This window comes from Molossus molossus, unplaced genomic scaffold, assembly GCF_014108415.1.
Source record: "Molossus molossus isolate mMolMol1 unplaced genomic scaffold, mMolMol1.p scaffold_m16_p_15, whole genome shotgun sequence".
Taxonomy (NCBI): domain Eukaryota; kingdom Metazoa; phylum Chordata; class Mammalia; order Chiroptera; family Molossidae; genus Molossus; species Molossus molossus.
The window spans coordinates 35,617,146-35,632,759 of record NW_023425350.1 but is presented as its reverse complement, the minus strand read 5'-3'; the positions used below and the strand labels follow the sequence as shown (position 1 = coordinate 35,632,759).

Sequence of the window (15,614 nt, the reverse complement as noted above, 5' to 3'; positions counted from 1 at the left end):
GAGACCACTGATAGTGCTTACTTTATTCTCCATTTTATTTAGAATTTAGGTTTACCTGTTTGCCTGGGAATTGAGTTTTGTTTGTTTGTTTTCTCTGTGAATGTTTAACTGGTCACTTCATTCCAACAATTACTTTATTAATTTACATTTTACTTCAGTGTTTGTATGAAAGCAACGAGTGACCATTTATATGAGAAAATGTTAAAGTAAGTTACACTGCAAATCCAGCCATCATGGCTGGTTAATAGTTCAAGAGAACAGGTTAATAATTGCCAGCTGAGAGTGGGTACTTTGATTGGAGGCCTGTATTTTCCTTCATAGCCATCATCATAATTGTGATTATATATTCCTTTGAGTGATTACAAATGTAATGTCAACTTTTTCTAATAGAATGTAAGCTCCATGAGAGCAGGAAGGTTGTTTTACTTTTTGGCCATTGTATTTCCAGAATATCTTTCCAACTGTATCTTGAATGGGCCATTTTCATGACTTCATAACTATGTGAGTGGGGGGTGGGGCACATTGGAAGAGGTGATGTAAAGAAGGACAGGGGAGGTGTGGCATGGACAGAGTAGGAAACTTATTCAGATAACTGAAAAGAATTCCATGGAATCCTCTCTGTCTCTGTCTTTAAAGTTTCTTTTGCTTCTTATCATCCATATCCTTTTCCAGAGTTGCAATGTATCTTTCCAGTAAGGCATCATTCTGATATCACTTATTTAATATGCCTTAGCATATGCACAGCAGTAGGTCTGTAAGGAAATAAAATCAATCATTTTTTGTGCTTAAGGATTTCAAAAATTTTTTTATGTTATTCACAGTCACAGTGACAAATAATCAAATTTTATTTCCTAACTTGCATTATTCGTGCAAAAGCAGGTGCAGAATGTGACTGCAGCTCAGATCTGATGTTATACTATCTTACGTGGTTTACACGAGTTATTTTTTGAAATCTCACTGCATCAACTGTGTTTAAATGGAGTTTGGATTGTAAACTTTCATTAAAACAGCTAAAATTTGAGTCTTACCTTGTAATATGAGCATATTTACTTTTGCTTGCATTTATAAATCCTATGGCATATTTGCAAAATAAATGTCCATTTGACTCTTTCAGATTAACATGCATTGTTTGGTTATCCAGGGTTGTCATGTAACTAGAATGCCAAGTGGTTACAGCTGTCAGTATATGATAACACATTTTATAAATAGCTAAGTTGTATCGCATTAGTGAAAATGAAGATCTTCAAATAATACATAAAGAAAATAAAATTGGATTTTCTCAAAACTAACTGTTTTAATACCTAGGTCTAATTCATCCCACCAGAACTAATTGATAAGCAGTATCACAGATTCTGTTTTAACCCATTATCTGTAATGTCATACCACAACAAATGTTCTACTATATTTACTCTTAAGATAGATTTGATATTATTCATATTTGGAGAAGAATAAAGAATTTAGCACATTTTGTACGTTTATTTCCATGATTTTTATTACCATATTTCAACTCTAGTGTTGGTATATTGCTAATTTGTCTGTGAAGTACCCAACTTCCAGTCACCAACATCATGATGCATATTTGTTTTATAACTTTTTAATTCATTTGCTGTGGTTCTGATGTAGAACTAATTTTGAAATGTCATGTTCTTTTCTGTATGGATTCTTGAGACATATTTGCTCATTCCGCTTCATAATATTAATTCTTTAGAAGCATTTGTGAATGTTCACAGACTATTGAAATGCCTTTGTTTGAGAACTAAGAGATAACTTCTTTTGAGTGATTTATCCCGATTTTCACTGGATGCTCTTCATTCGCAGCCACAGAACATGGAAAGACCAGAGTCTCACTACGTGAACTCAGATAACAAATATCCACTTCATCTGTACGATGTATACACAAGGCTGTGCGACTGTTAGAAATGATTTTTATTTGCAGTTCTTCTGTTGCCTACATGCCCGGCATTGCTGGGTACAATCAACAACATTTTCTCGGAGCGAATATTTATGTAATATCTTTTTCTGTGATTTAATCAATATTGCCATTATATTTATTACAAATAAAAGTCCCAGTTCCTTTGTATCTCTGCTCTCTTGGCTCTGTGATGAGAAGTTTTCCATGTATGTATATATTCTATAAAAATTGAAGACATTGAATAGCTGATAAACTAAACACATATTTTATTAGACTGATAATAGATTCATTGATTGTCAGAGAAGAGCGCAGAAAGGACACTCCACAGTCTAACAGTTTAAAGGATGCGGTGGTGTAAGTGCAAATTTAGGTGCTTTACTGAATTAGGGATCGTAAATTGCAGAACACTTAAATTACGGCATACTGGATTTTAAAAGGATGATTTGTTTTTCATTATCTTAGTTATCCAAAATAATGATTTTTATCTTATTTATCCTTTTAAAAATGTGCCTTAGTGAATTTAAAAGTTTTTTTAAACCAGCGTCAATATAGGCTGGTCAGGAGGTGTTTCTTAAATTATGTTGGCCATTGTTTTTAGAGAACAATGTAATTTCCCAGAGTTGCTGAAGTCACATACTAAAGAAATTTGAATATTTAATTAGAATTGTAGAACTGTGTATAGGGAAGGAAATTACAAATTATCCAAAAATAAAATAAACTATTGACACTCTGAAACAAGGCATGATAAAGAATAATGCTTTATGCATTAGGCAAAATATTGTGGATATTTTTATCTCAATTAACTGATATCGAATAACCAACCTTAAGGAGACTTTAAAGACTTTTGTCTGCCCACTGGTGTGGCTTAGTGAATTGAGTGTCATCCCATGGACTGAGAGGTCCCTGTTCAATTCCTGGTCAGGACACATGCCTGGGTTGTTGGCTCGATCCCCAGTAGAGGGCGTGCAAGAGGCAGCCGATCAATGTGTCTCACATGGATGTTTCTATCTCTCTCTCTCTCTCTCTCTAAAATATCAATAAAAACATATTTTTTAAAAAAAAAGACTTTTGTCCAATAATCATGAAACAGGGTTTCATCCTCTTATTCTTACAAAATAAATTTAGAGGTAATGTGGAGGAAACCAACCATGGAGTATTATAAAAGATGCTTTCACTTCTCATTTTTAAGGTTTCCATTTTAGGGGAGTAAAATTTTATTTTTTAATAGAGGAACATTATAATTGGTGGCCAATACTACAGTGAACATTGATAAAATAAAGCATCAAAGATTGATTCTATTCAGTCAGAATTACTTAGATATCTGTAACTTTACACTTTCCCATTTCTCATGCCTACAATGATGACACTGAAATGGACTTGGCTCCCCTTTCAATACATGTGGATCATTGGCTAAGAACTGCTTTTTAGATTAAAATTTACAGGCTGAAGGGTACAGGGCAGTAAACATTTTCTTAAGGACTGGAAATACCATCCAGAGAAAACTTTCTTGTCCATTAACATTTTTTTCTCATTGATGACTTTGAGTGATATATGAGTTGAGCTTAATACTAACTACTTAGTCACCTGAAGACTAAATTTTAAAGGAAAAGCTAATTAGGGAGTTCTTTTTTTTAGCTAGCTATCTTTCCCGGAAAGATAACAACATGTAATTACCTTAAGATACTTAAATAACTGGGGAAAACTCTTACATCCTGTTAAGATTTTCTCAAATAGCATCTTCTCAAGAGACTTGTTTTGACCATTCTATGTAAATTACAATTTGCCCCTCTCCTGAACTCTCAGACCCCCGATCTAGTTTCTCCTCTGTAACAATTATTATCATTTAACATACTTATTGTCTGTCTTTCTCCCACCAGAAAATGAGAGGACAGAGATCTCTGCCCTGACTTGATGTATCTCAAGGGCCCCTAGAACAGCGGCTGGCACAGTAGGGATCCGGTAATTCTTGTGTAATGACTGACTGACTGGCTAAACAAGTTTATAAAATGTCCTTTTGGAGTTTACTTTGGATATTATTTCTCCTAATATGTTAATTTTCATATTTCTCTTTTAGCATCAAGGTAAATCTTATGAGGACGAAACAAACAAGATCAACTCAAATTTTTCTCCTTGAACTGGGAATAAGGAGGACTCAGACTTGACCCTCTTGATCATTTTTGTTTTCTGTCCAATTTAGGTTGTCTCGGATAATTGGAAGGGATGTAAAAACCACTCCAACCATTGATGGTCAAGACTTTCCTTCAAAATTCCCCTAGTATTCATTCTTAAAGGAATAGTTCCTTAGGAGGACAATAATTCATATTTGTATCTCTGCATATGGGTAACAGGAAGAGGCTCCTGGATGTTTGACTTCTAAATAAAATGTTACTTTCAGAAAGAACCTTTTGGCAATTTGTGACAATGTTTCAGAAAATGAAGTGAATCCCCTCCCCTTTATTTCCATGTAACTTACCTTGTGCTTCTGACATTTAAAGGAACAGAGTCAGTCTTCTGAGGTCCTCAAATGCCTATATACACCCAAAGGGCCTTTGACTTATTTCCAGTCCAGGGGAAAATGACCATATGTCCAAATCCGTGGAACCTATGATGAACAACTACATGGTACAAAATCTCTGAATTAAAAACAACAACAATAAAACCAGTGTCTAACACCACATTTTGCTTATAGTGAGCATCTTATCCCTTGTGCTTTTAGTAGAGGCAGAAAAAGAGAGAGAGATAACCAGCATGGTTTCATTTGATCTTAGGCATTATTACTGAAATCGCCAATGAGATTCTTGTTTAGGTGGGACTGTTACTCATTGTATAAAGCTATAGCTATTCAGAATGAATGTTTTCAAGATTTTTTGACATTAAATGTAAACACTAGGAAGATAATAGTTACCATTTTTCAGGACATGTCTTTACACATTCAAATATGTCTACTTATACAAAATGTGTTCCATTAAACACAGCTTTTTCTTTCCTGTTTGGCTTCTTTACCTGTGAACTCCTGTGTGCCTATGGCCACATGGTAGCTCATTCAGAATAGTACGAACTCCAGTAATTATTAGTATTTGCTTTTTATTATTATTATTTCATAGTCTGGATACAGACCAGAAAATTAGACTACTGAGATAATTAATACTTAAGGAAATAAAAATGACTTACATGTTATATGAAGTTTCTAAGCAATATTTAATTTTTGGCTTGAATCACCAGGTCATCTGACCCAGTTTTTCATTTCATTTTCTGGACATAGCATTATCAAGGCAGTAGACATTTGGAGGAAATTAAATTACTCCATTCAGGGAAACAATGAAATTTAGATTGGGCTCAAGTGCTGCCAGAAGGATGGAAATCCCTAAATTGGCCAGCTGTGACTACAGTTCACAGGGAAATCCTCATCCACAAGCTAACCATAGGTTTTTGCAGATTGCCAGTGGCAAAATGTGCCAGAAATCTTCTGCTGTGCTGACTTAAAAGAATTATATGATGGCTTGTTATTACTGTCTTTCTAGCGATTATTTGTTTAAATTTTTAAAAAATGTATTATCTGACTGTCAGTCAGCAGGGAATACATTTTAAATTACTTCCTTAGCAGTGAGGTTGGATTTGCACTAACCCATCTGTAATCGTTGTGACCCATGGCCTTTTTTGTAGGCAGACTTGGTGAAGTTATGAGTCATTCAATGCAAGGGAAAGAGATAAGCTGATTGGTCCAGAAGAAAGCCAAGCGGACTGATGAGTGTGAGGGCAATTTGGTTTGGTGTTTGTGCTCTCATTATTTGTAAGGAGCAATGTCATGACCTATTAGCCTAAGTCTTCTTTCTGCAACTACTTCAGATGTGTCATTCCCCAATTAGAATGCTATCCTGTGCAAAGGAGGACTGTTGCTGTTTGCACAAGGCTGGTCCAGTTTCTCTTCCCTGTTAGAACATCTTGAACCATCTCCCAAGCACTAGAGCAAACCTTGACCTCATTACCTTGTGCTGACCCCACTGGTTCACAGGTTAGCTGTCCAGTTCTTCACAACTCCTGTCACCTGAAGCACATTATGAAAAACTCAGATTTAATTTAACAGGTAATTTTATTCAATAGGTCTATGGTGAATTGGAATCTTGAACTTACAAAAAAAAAAAAAAAACAAACCTAAACAAAACAAACAAACAAAAACCCTCCACTCCCCCATAAGCTTTGACAGAACAGCATTTTGTGGAGAGTGTTACCAATTCAGTAAAGTGGCTTTTACCCTCTTAAGAGTTGATGATTTGTTCTTCACGGTGATGAAGTGTTCTTTTTCTTGCAGGGGCATGTATATACCTTGTTATTTAAATCCACATTACTTCTGTGTTGAAAGTCTTTTTCTTGTCAATACAAACAATTATCCTGCTTTAGTTTTTTTTTTCTTTATTGATTTTAGAGAGAGAGGAAGGGAGGGGTAGAGAGCTAGAAACATTGATGAGAGAACATCAATTGGCTGCCTCCTACATAAGCCCACTTGGGATTTGTCCCACAACCTGGACATGTGCCCTGACCGGGAATGGAACAGGTGGCCTCTTGGTGCATGTGCTGACGCTCAACCACTGAGCCACACTGGCCGGCTAATTATCCTTCTTTGAAAGAAGTAGGTCCATTGGGAAAGGCAGGGAAGATTATATGGTTATTCAATTAGGTCTGCTTTTTATCTTTGAAAATAAGCATTTGATTTTCACACTAGTGAAGGTGTCACTGGGCTCTTTCAAACCTTTCATTAAAGGTCATTAAAACTTTTGTTGTGTAGAATTCAGATACGTGAAAATATATATATATATATATGGGAAAAACGAATATGTAACAACATTTAAACTTTTTGTATGTTACCCACCCATGGATACTTTGTAATATATTTTATGGTCATTATTCATAGTAGACTATGGTAAAGAGATCCAGACAAAGGGAAAGATGAAAAACAAATGCTGAGCTCATGTAAAAAAAAAAAAATATATATATATATATATATATGCTACAAATATATCTGTACAATGGAAAACTTAATTATAATGATAATGACATCTTTCTGGAGATTTTGATGAGAGAGGCATTAAATAAAACAGGAATATGTTATTTCTACAAAAATTATGCTTTGGGGCTAGAAATTTGGTCCCCTAGAGTCTATTAAAAAAGAAGAAATATTCTTAGGAGAAATTTTAGCAATGATAGTTTTATGAGGTTATATTAACAGATTTTTAAAAAATCTGCAAGAGGAGAGTAGTTAAAAGAATGGTGTGGGAACAGGAAAAAGCAGGGGAGGAGGAGCGCTGAGGGTGAGAAACTGGGTTTCTGGGGGCTGGGGGCAGGCGGAAATGATCACGTGGTTCCCGTGACAGCAACACCTCATGTCCTCAGGTGGGAAAGATGTGGAAGAGGAATGATAGCAGCCTGGGAGGCTGACTGCAGGAGCTCGTACAGCTCTGTGTGTAAGTGGTTACACATTTTATGTGATTTGGGAGAACACCGAAGATTACGCCCTTGCCACAGGTAAATCTCTCAGTAGCTGCTCTTGCAAAAATAAGTTTTCATGCAGAGTACCTGAAAATGCCACACAGTTTTAACTGAGATTTCAATGTACTTTGTCAATAAATGATTCAGATTAAATTAGGTAATTTTCAAGGAAAACAAAAGGTAACAAAATCACCAACTACATGGAAGAAAGATTTTTAAACAGTGTCAAAGACATTTATTCTGTTTATACATATTTTAAAGGCTCATTGATTCACAGATGTTGCGAAAGGACGTAAGATGTGAAGGAGTAGAAGAAATTGGAAATGTGTGCGTGTGTGTGTGTTGCATTCACTAATTTTATAGTAACTTGTGTTAGTATTAATGCAAAAAATGTATATCTTTTTTTGTATCTCAGTGAGCCTGAGAGTGCTGATCAAGAAATAATTGTCATGTTTTCTGCCTCTAAATAACAAAGATAAGATGTTTTTCTTTATTTTTTAATTTTCTTAATTAGGGTATTAAGATTCTGTGTAACATGAACTAGTTTCAGCATAAATCAGATAAGCCTTTTGTTCTAGATGGCACAGTAAGAAGAAGCTCAGCTTGCTTTTGACTTGTTTTGCTTAATTGATCTTCTTTATTAAAAGAGAATATAGAATGAAAAAAATCACAATTCCTTCTTGTTCTTTAATTCTTTTTGGGGTAGGTTTTGAGAGTTAGAAATCTTATTAAAGTTATGAGAGAGTGATCATTATGAGAGCAGAAGTAAAGCTTGGTATGGTGCATGGGAAATTTATTCATGTGAGTAGGTAGGTCTGTTATCACTTTGGACCCAGAGAAAATATTTAAGTTAAAGTAATTTACTGGATTCAGAAAGTATGTGGTAATATGTCTTAAAGAAGATAATTGTGTAACTCACTAAAATCAGAGAATCACAGTAATTGCTTTAGGATGGAAAAGAATTTAACAAATAATAGAATTGTGAATTTGAAAAGAAGTTTTGATGTCTCCTACTCCAAATGCCTACTCAACAAACTCTTCTAGTAGTTCCGCAAGGGTTCTGTGATTGGGGATGATACAAACTATATTTACCTATTCATAAGGAAGGTGCAGTTGCTACCTCACAAAGTAAAAAATCTCTTTAAGAAGAGTTTTAATTACTAAAGAACTTTTACTTTATTTTAATCAAAATTTGTCAGTTAACCATCTGCATGTTGTTATTGTTGCTTCTTAAGATATTGATGAGTTTCTCCAGTGTGCTGTGCTCCATGTTTTCAATTTGTCTGGAGTTAAACACAGTCTGATTCCTTATCCACATTAAAAAAAAATTATATATATATATATATCCCTGGTTGTTTTGCTCAGTGGTTAGAGCATCGGCCCATGGACCAGAGAGTCCTGGGTTTGGTTCCCGCTCAGGGCATGTACCTTGGTTGCAGTTTGTCCCCAGCCCTGGTTGGGGTCCTGTGGGTGGCAACCAGTCGATGTGTCTCTCTCACATCAATGTTTCTCTCTCTCTCTTCCTCTCTCCCTCCTGCTCTATCTGAAGATACATGCAAAAATGTTCTTGGGTGAAGATAAAAAAAATAATAATAAAATAAAATAAATTTTAAAAATATATAAATATATTACCATCATATCCAAATCCAAATTTTTCTCTTCTTAATTTTATATTTTTAATTTCTAAAACCATTCTTTACAGTGTTGAATTCCTTCCATATTTTTTCTGGCCATCTTTTCCTTCTGGCCTGAACATATTCTAATTGTCAGGACATTTCTTAATGTCAAGCCCAAAATTAATCACAGTACCCTAACTGTCTGAGCAGGGCAAAGTAAAATGGAAGCAGTCTCTGTTTCTGAAAACAATGGCACCTACAGTCAAAGGTGTGTGTGGTTTTTGTTTTGTTTTGTGTTTTTGGCCAGTTAACTGTTTATTGACTTACGGTGAACTTTTATTTATTTTAAACCTCTAAGTTTTTCCACATGCATCTGCTTGTAAGTCAACCTTTCTATTCTCTACTCAACAACTACTACTGTGAGCCTACTTGAAACCATGAAACATATTTCTATTCAATTTCATCTTCAATTATTAAAAAAATAGTGTCCTGTGCAAGATGCTGGGAATACAGAAATAAATAAGATGTGCTATAAGGCAAGGTATCTGTCTCAGATTTTTAGCTCAGTAGTAGGTAAAGACATTTTTGAGTGTAAGGTCTATCAATAGCTAAAGCCTTATGATAGAAGTTATTTACAAGGACCAACATTCCTCCTTAGCTGAGTCTTATAGATGGATTGGGTGTTCAGTAGATTGACATTGTTGGGTAGTGTATTTGTTTTCTCTCAAGGCCATATCACATTTCATAAATTTAACCTCTTAGCACAATCTTATTATCTTACAGTTCTATAGGCCAGGAATTGAACATGAGTTTCACCTGGCTAAAGTCAACGTGTCAGCAGAATGGGTGTTCCTTTCTGGAGGGTATGGGAGAGAGTCAGTTTCCTTCCCTTTCGAATCAGGAAAAAGCTACACTTGTGGCCCCTTTGCTCTGTCTTCAAAGCCAGCCACCTTGAAGGTCTTTGACCATTCTTCTGTAGTTTCATTTCTCGCAGACTCCTTTCTGGTTTTCTTTTCCACTTATAAGGAGTTTGTCATTACACATGGCCCACCTGGATAATTCTGGACACTCTCCCTATCCTGAGGTCACCTGATTAGCAAGTTTAATTATATCTGAAAATTTAATTGCCTTTGTCATGTAACCTAATATATTCACAAGTTCTGGGGATTAGGATGTGGATATCTTTAGGATACCATTATTTTTGTATGCCACAGGTAGAAACATTAAAGCAGAAGAAAAACGTAAGTGAAGTCAAGGAGCTATGCTAGAGAAGGGCTGATTCTAACAATTAGAAGCTATTGAACAGAAATGGAACACGGGGCCTAGGAGATCCAACTGGAGAAACAGACAAGGGTCAAGATGATGAAAAGCCTCAAGGAACAGGATAAAATTTTCTTTTTAGAAAGATTACTCCAGCAAGAGAACAGTTATGAGGAATGCAAAACTAGAGATAACAAAACAGCAAAGCAACTGTGATTTAGTCAAGAAAGATATCAAGAGGTTACACTTTTATATAGCATCAGAGGTGGGAGAAGAGTGAAGAGATTCACTACATCCTAAGGAGTTGAATTCAGCAGGATTTATTGATTGATTATGCAGGTATGAGGGCGAGACTGGAATTGTGATTGAGTCCCAGGTTTCTATCCGAAGTCTCTGTGTGAATGGTGATGTCATTCACCAAGACAGCGTGAATCAATGAAGACATAGTGGAACGGAGAGGAAATAGAGAGACAAATATCCTGATTTTCATTTTCAATTCAAGGATACAACTGGTCAACTATTTGGAATCTTTACCTATAATTCTATCCTTGTGCCATCTATAAATGCCGTTTACCTCCACTTGGTGTTTTCTAAAAATGGATAAAATTGTGGTAGAAAACAGAATCATCAGAATGCTACTGGGGACCACACTTCAATAGCCACTGTTACATCAATCTGAATTCACTGAATAATATACAACCAGTTTAGACTCTGTACTATTAGCCAGATCATATTTTTCCATGTATTTCAAAATATATCTTTAAAAAGTTTTGTCAAATGCCCTGCTCAAATGTTTAACATGCTCTGTTGAAATCGTGAATCACTATTAGGAAAGTTATTTGTATTCAGTAGTGATACATATTTAGGTAATTAATTCACTTGATCTTCCACTTCTGTAAATACTCTGATCTGGTACACTCTTTGTGTAAGGTTTTCTGTAAAGCCCTTTGTGGAGCATGAAAACATATGCCATGTTTTTAACTATGTAAAAAAAAAATGCATAGGGACCACACAGAAGGAAAAAAAGTTAATGCTTTCTTGAACAACAGAGGTAGGTTCCTGGAAGAAGTAATAATTGAATTGGAAGAGGGGAGAAGTGAGGATAGACTTACCAGGGAAGGGAGCACATGGAAGAAAGAACAGCATGGTCAGAAGCATTGAAACAGTATCATTCCAAGTGTGACATGTTTTGGTTGGAACACAGTTCTAGCTAGAAGGGAGGCTTAAAATCAAGGAACTGGTAACATTCTGGTTCATAGATGTAGTTATTTTTAATGGAATGCAAATGTCTTAGGGGCAGGGTATGGACTCTCCATATCTCAATAGTCTCCATAATTCCCTATTGTGTGCCCTAACCATACTCTCGCATCAGTATTTCTTACCTGGTGCTTTAGAAACCTTGTCTATGAGCCTAGATTTAGAAACTTAGTTTGCAGTCAGTACACTGCCAATTATGTGTGTGTGTTGGGGTGGGGGCAGGGTGGCTAGCACCAATTTCAGAAACCTACTTTAGAGAGACATTTTAACAAAACTGGATTACAGATTGTAGTACTGAAGAAGGATCGGGTCATTAAAGAAAGGTAAATGAGTTAGGATGTTGTAAAAAGAGTTCATGTAAAAGGCAGTAGGCCCTGTAGTATTGTAATAATTAGAAAAAGAAAGGGATCAAATGTGAAAAACTAGATTCAAAACTTCTTCAGGGCGTGGTCTGAATCTTGTTCTTTCTGTGGTGCTCAATATGGGGCAAGGCACAAAGTAGATGCTCAATAATAGGTGGATGAAGACGTTAGAGAAACTGAACTGGATGTGAGAGAGGAAAGGAAGTAACTGAAGCTGACTTTAAGCCTGAATATGGATAACTAGAAGGGCCATGTTTCTGAAAGACTGTGGGAGAGTAAATTTCATCTTAGATCAAGTTCAGAAAAGGTATCCAAGGAGACACATTCCACACACAGATGAAAATATAAATATGGTCCTCAGAGCAGAGATTATAATTAAAAGACATTAGGAAAATCTGTAACTTCAATGTGATGGTTTATTTTAACTCATCCAGCAAAAACATGTATCAAGATAAACTATGCATTAGTAACTGATGAGGGGGAAAAAAAGGTCAGATCATTTAGTGCAGACCCATTGTTTTATGGAAGAAATTAAGAGACAACATGTTTCCTTATTCAACAAATAAATGTAAGACTTGATCCTACCAGGTAAAAGGATGCTCTTTGAATCTTTCTAATGCATTACTTCATTGCCTCTTACTTCGCACCAAAATTTTCTGTATTGACTCATATTCTACTTAGAAGACAGCCATTTGAACGTATTTGATGTTGCCAACTCCGAAGTTTGATTCATTTGGAAAATTTGGGTATAGACTGTTTAATACTTAGGGACTTAAAGATAACTTTTACTCAATTTGAAGACCTGGCCCAGAGAGAGTGGCGCTGCAGGAAGCCTAGACTGAAAGCCACCGGCTTCACTTTATTTTCCTTTTTATTGAATTTATTGGGGTGACACTGGTTAACAAAATCACACAGGTTTCAGGTGTACAATTCTACAACATATCTTCTGTACACTCTATTGTGTGCTTACCACCCCAAGTCAATTCTCCTTCCATCACCATTTAACCCTCTATATTGTCCTGCACCTCCCCCCACTTTGACCTGGTCACCCTGACTTGTCTCAATTTTTGAGTCAAATTGCTGTGATGAAACAATTTGTATCCTTCATTTCTAAATTTCACAGAGTTATATATGAGGAGATTTCAAGTGGTGTTCCATGGAGCTTGAGTTATGTGTAGGTCTCTCAGGACCACCACTGAGGGTTAACAGCACGGAGAGGGGAGGACTAGACTCCCTGTCCTGATGCAGAGTACCATAGCCTTTGATCTGTTTCCATAGTAAGCCTTCTTCAGGATAAAAGAAGGGTCGCTTATTTTAAAATATTTGAAACCTACTAGAGGTTATTAATTTCAGGGCTTTGGCTAGAATTTCATAGTTTTTTCTTTGAAGTTTATGGCTTACATTAAAACATTCCAAATCCTGCTGCTTCAAATGAGTAAATCATACAAATTCAGTGTGACCGTCAGTGCCGTGGAACCATGTAGCTCTGCAGAAGGCAGCATCCGGCCTTTGCCTGCGCAGCTTCCTTCGCCCAGGCCGTGTCGAGAGGAAGGGTTTCAAGTGTTCACACTGAGTGTGGGGCTTTCCACAGAGGGAGCAGAAACAAGCCTGAGACATTCTTTTTTTTTAGAAGCAATAAAAAAAAAAAAAGTTTTCATATATCTTTCACCATTTCTATTTGTTTCCATTGCTAGTTGTAAGCCAAGTATTCTTTTGTGTTAGAATTTACAGAATGGTTATTCAGAAGGCCCATAGAGTATGTTAGGAGGCACTGTTTTGCCTCTAAGACAGCCCAGTGAAAACAGTTATTATTCAAAGCTTTGTTTGAACAAGATTAATGTCTTCCTATTGTTATATTGAATTCAAAGCCATTATGATTTAGGCTAAATAGCTGTCATTTTTGGTCAACAGTACTACGTGAAAAGTTGTTACATTTTCGTTTGGGGTGGTCTGGGTGGTGAGTTCCTAGATAGCAGAGAACATGAGAGATTTAGAAGGGTCCCCAAACTAATTACAGTATCTTCAGTTCATTCTTATTTTTTAATTCTAGCCTAGTGTAAATAAAAATAGCTTTATTTTATTTATCTTGGTCCTATAAAATAAGAAATTGGTATAGGGTAGGAATATATACTAAATATCTTCTGTACAAAGTTATCATAATTTTTCACTATCATCAGCTCTATCTGTTATTCATAAATACGTGTTTACGATTTGTAAAGGTAGTTCTCCAACTTCACTTATTTTCCTCTTCCTTATCCTCTTCAAATAATACCAGTACTAGTGGTTCTGATTGAGGTAAATTATAGATTAATGCATTGCATTAATCCACTCATTTAATTTTCAACTTTTAAAATACTTTCTTATCTAGTATCTTATAATAACTCTCTGAGATAAAAGGGCAATGATATTTGACTCCCTTTTGTTGGATGAGAAAACACAACCAGGATGGCAACTTTCCCAAATTATACAATAATGACAAAGTTCTTAAAGGATGAATTTCCAGATCTTTACTCTTCCTTTTTAGAGCTGGAGTGTGATGCAGTAGGGCATATAAGGGTTGGGGATTTATAGATTCATGACACATCATGAATTTACAAATCCAGCATTGTCCAACTTGTTATCGTGGACACTAGTTACTTAGGCTGACCCCTGGCACTTAGGGAGAAACTGAGGTTCAGAAATGTTGATTTCCTTTTCATGGCCACAGAGATAAGTTATTACCTTTTTTTGTGTTGCCCTGTCTTCCCTTAAAATGTGCATGTTACTCTAACTTGTCTAATTTTCTGATTATTTTATCATTAGGTGCTTTATTTACACCAAAAATTCCCTATTGATAGCTTTCACATTGTATCCCTTTAGTCATTATATATTTTTAAAATACCTTCATTGTGCCTAATATCATAATACGGCATCTATATCTCCCAGGACACCTCATACACTGCTATAGTTGGTGTTGAACAGCCCTTGCTGATTGCTTTGATGTAGAAGGCATTAGAAAGATGGCATTTATGCTTCTTAAACTGCAGTTCATATATTTGACTTAATTCTTCCAGATATCAAATGTTCTATAACATCACCTACATGAGGTTATGTCAAGCAAAAGTGCTGTAAACAAGAACATAAAAGTGATTTGTGTGGTTTCCTGTCACCTTTTTTTATAGCCTTTCCACAGATATCTTTAATATACCCTGCAAAATGTTAGGGGAAAAGAAAAACAAGCTCAGCATCTCTTCAAGGAGGACTTTGATATTATTTGTACCCTTTTTTGTTCTTTAGAGATGTGTGTGTGTGTGTGTTTGTGTGCGCGTGTATTGGGCTTTTCCCCCATATATATACATACATATACATACATACATATACATATATACATATATATATATATAATCATATGTATATATGGTTTTTGCAGGGCTACCTTTAACACAGACATGCAAAACTCATGGGAAGCAGCACTCACATCTTCTAATCCTAGCGGGGAGAGAAGTTAAACAACTAGGGTTTGAAATGAGGCAGAGGGAGCCCTAGAATTTAATAAACATAGTGTAGTGCAAAGACTCATCCCACCTTATTTTGTCATTGTAAAAGCATCTAATGTGGTAGACCCTCTGGGACCAGTTATATCTAAGAAAGATTTTCCATTTTACTGCGTTGGAGACTTTAACATTGAGAACCTCAGAAATTACAATGGAATCTTCTCATTCAGATTATTGATGTGGGGATTGG

General features: G+C 35.7%; 1 protein-coding gene across 15 annotated transcripts in view; it reads left to right on the top strand.

The window, feature by feature from the left end:
• Nucleotides 1-15,614, top strand: part of NRXN1 (neurexin 1) — a 1,071,251-nt gene that overhangs the window by 114,201 nt on the left and 941,436 nt on the right. The window lies entirely within an intron of this gene.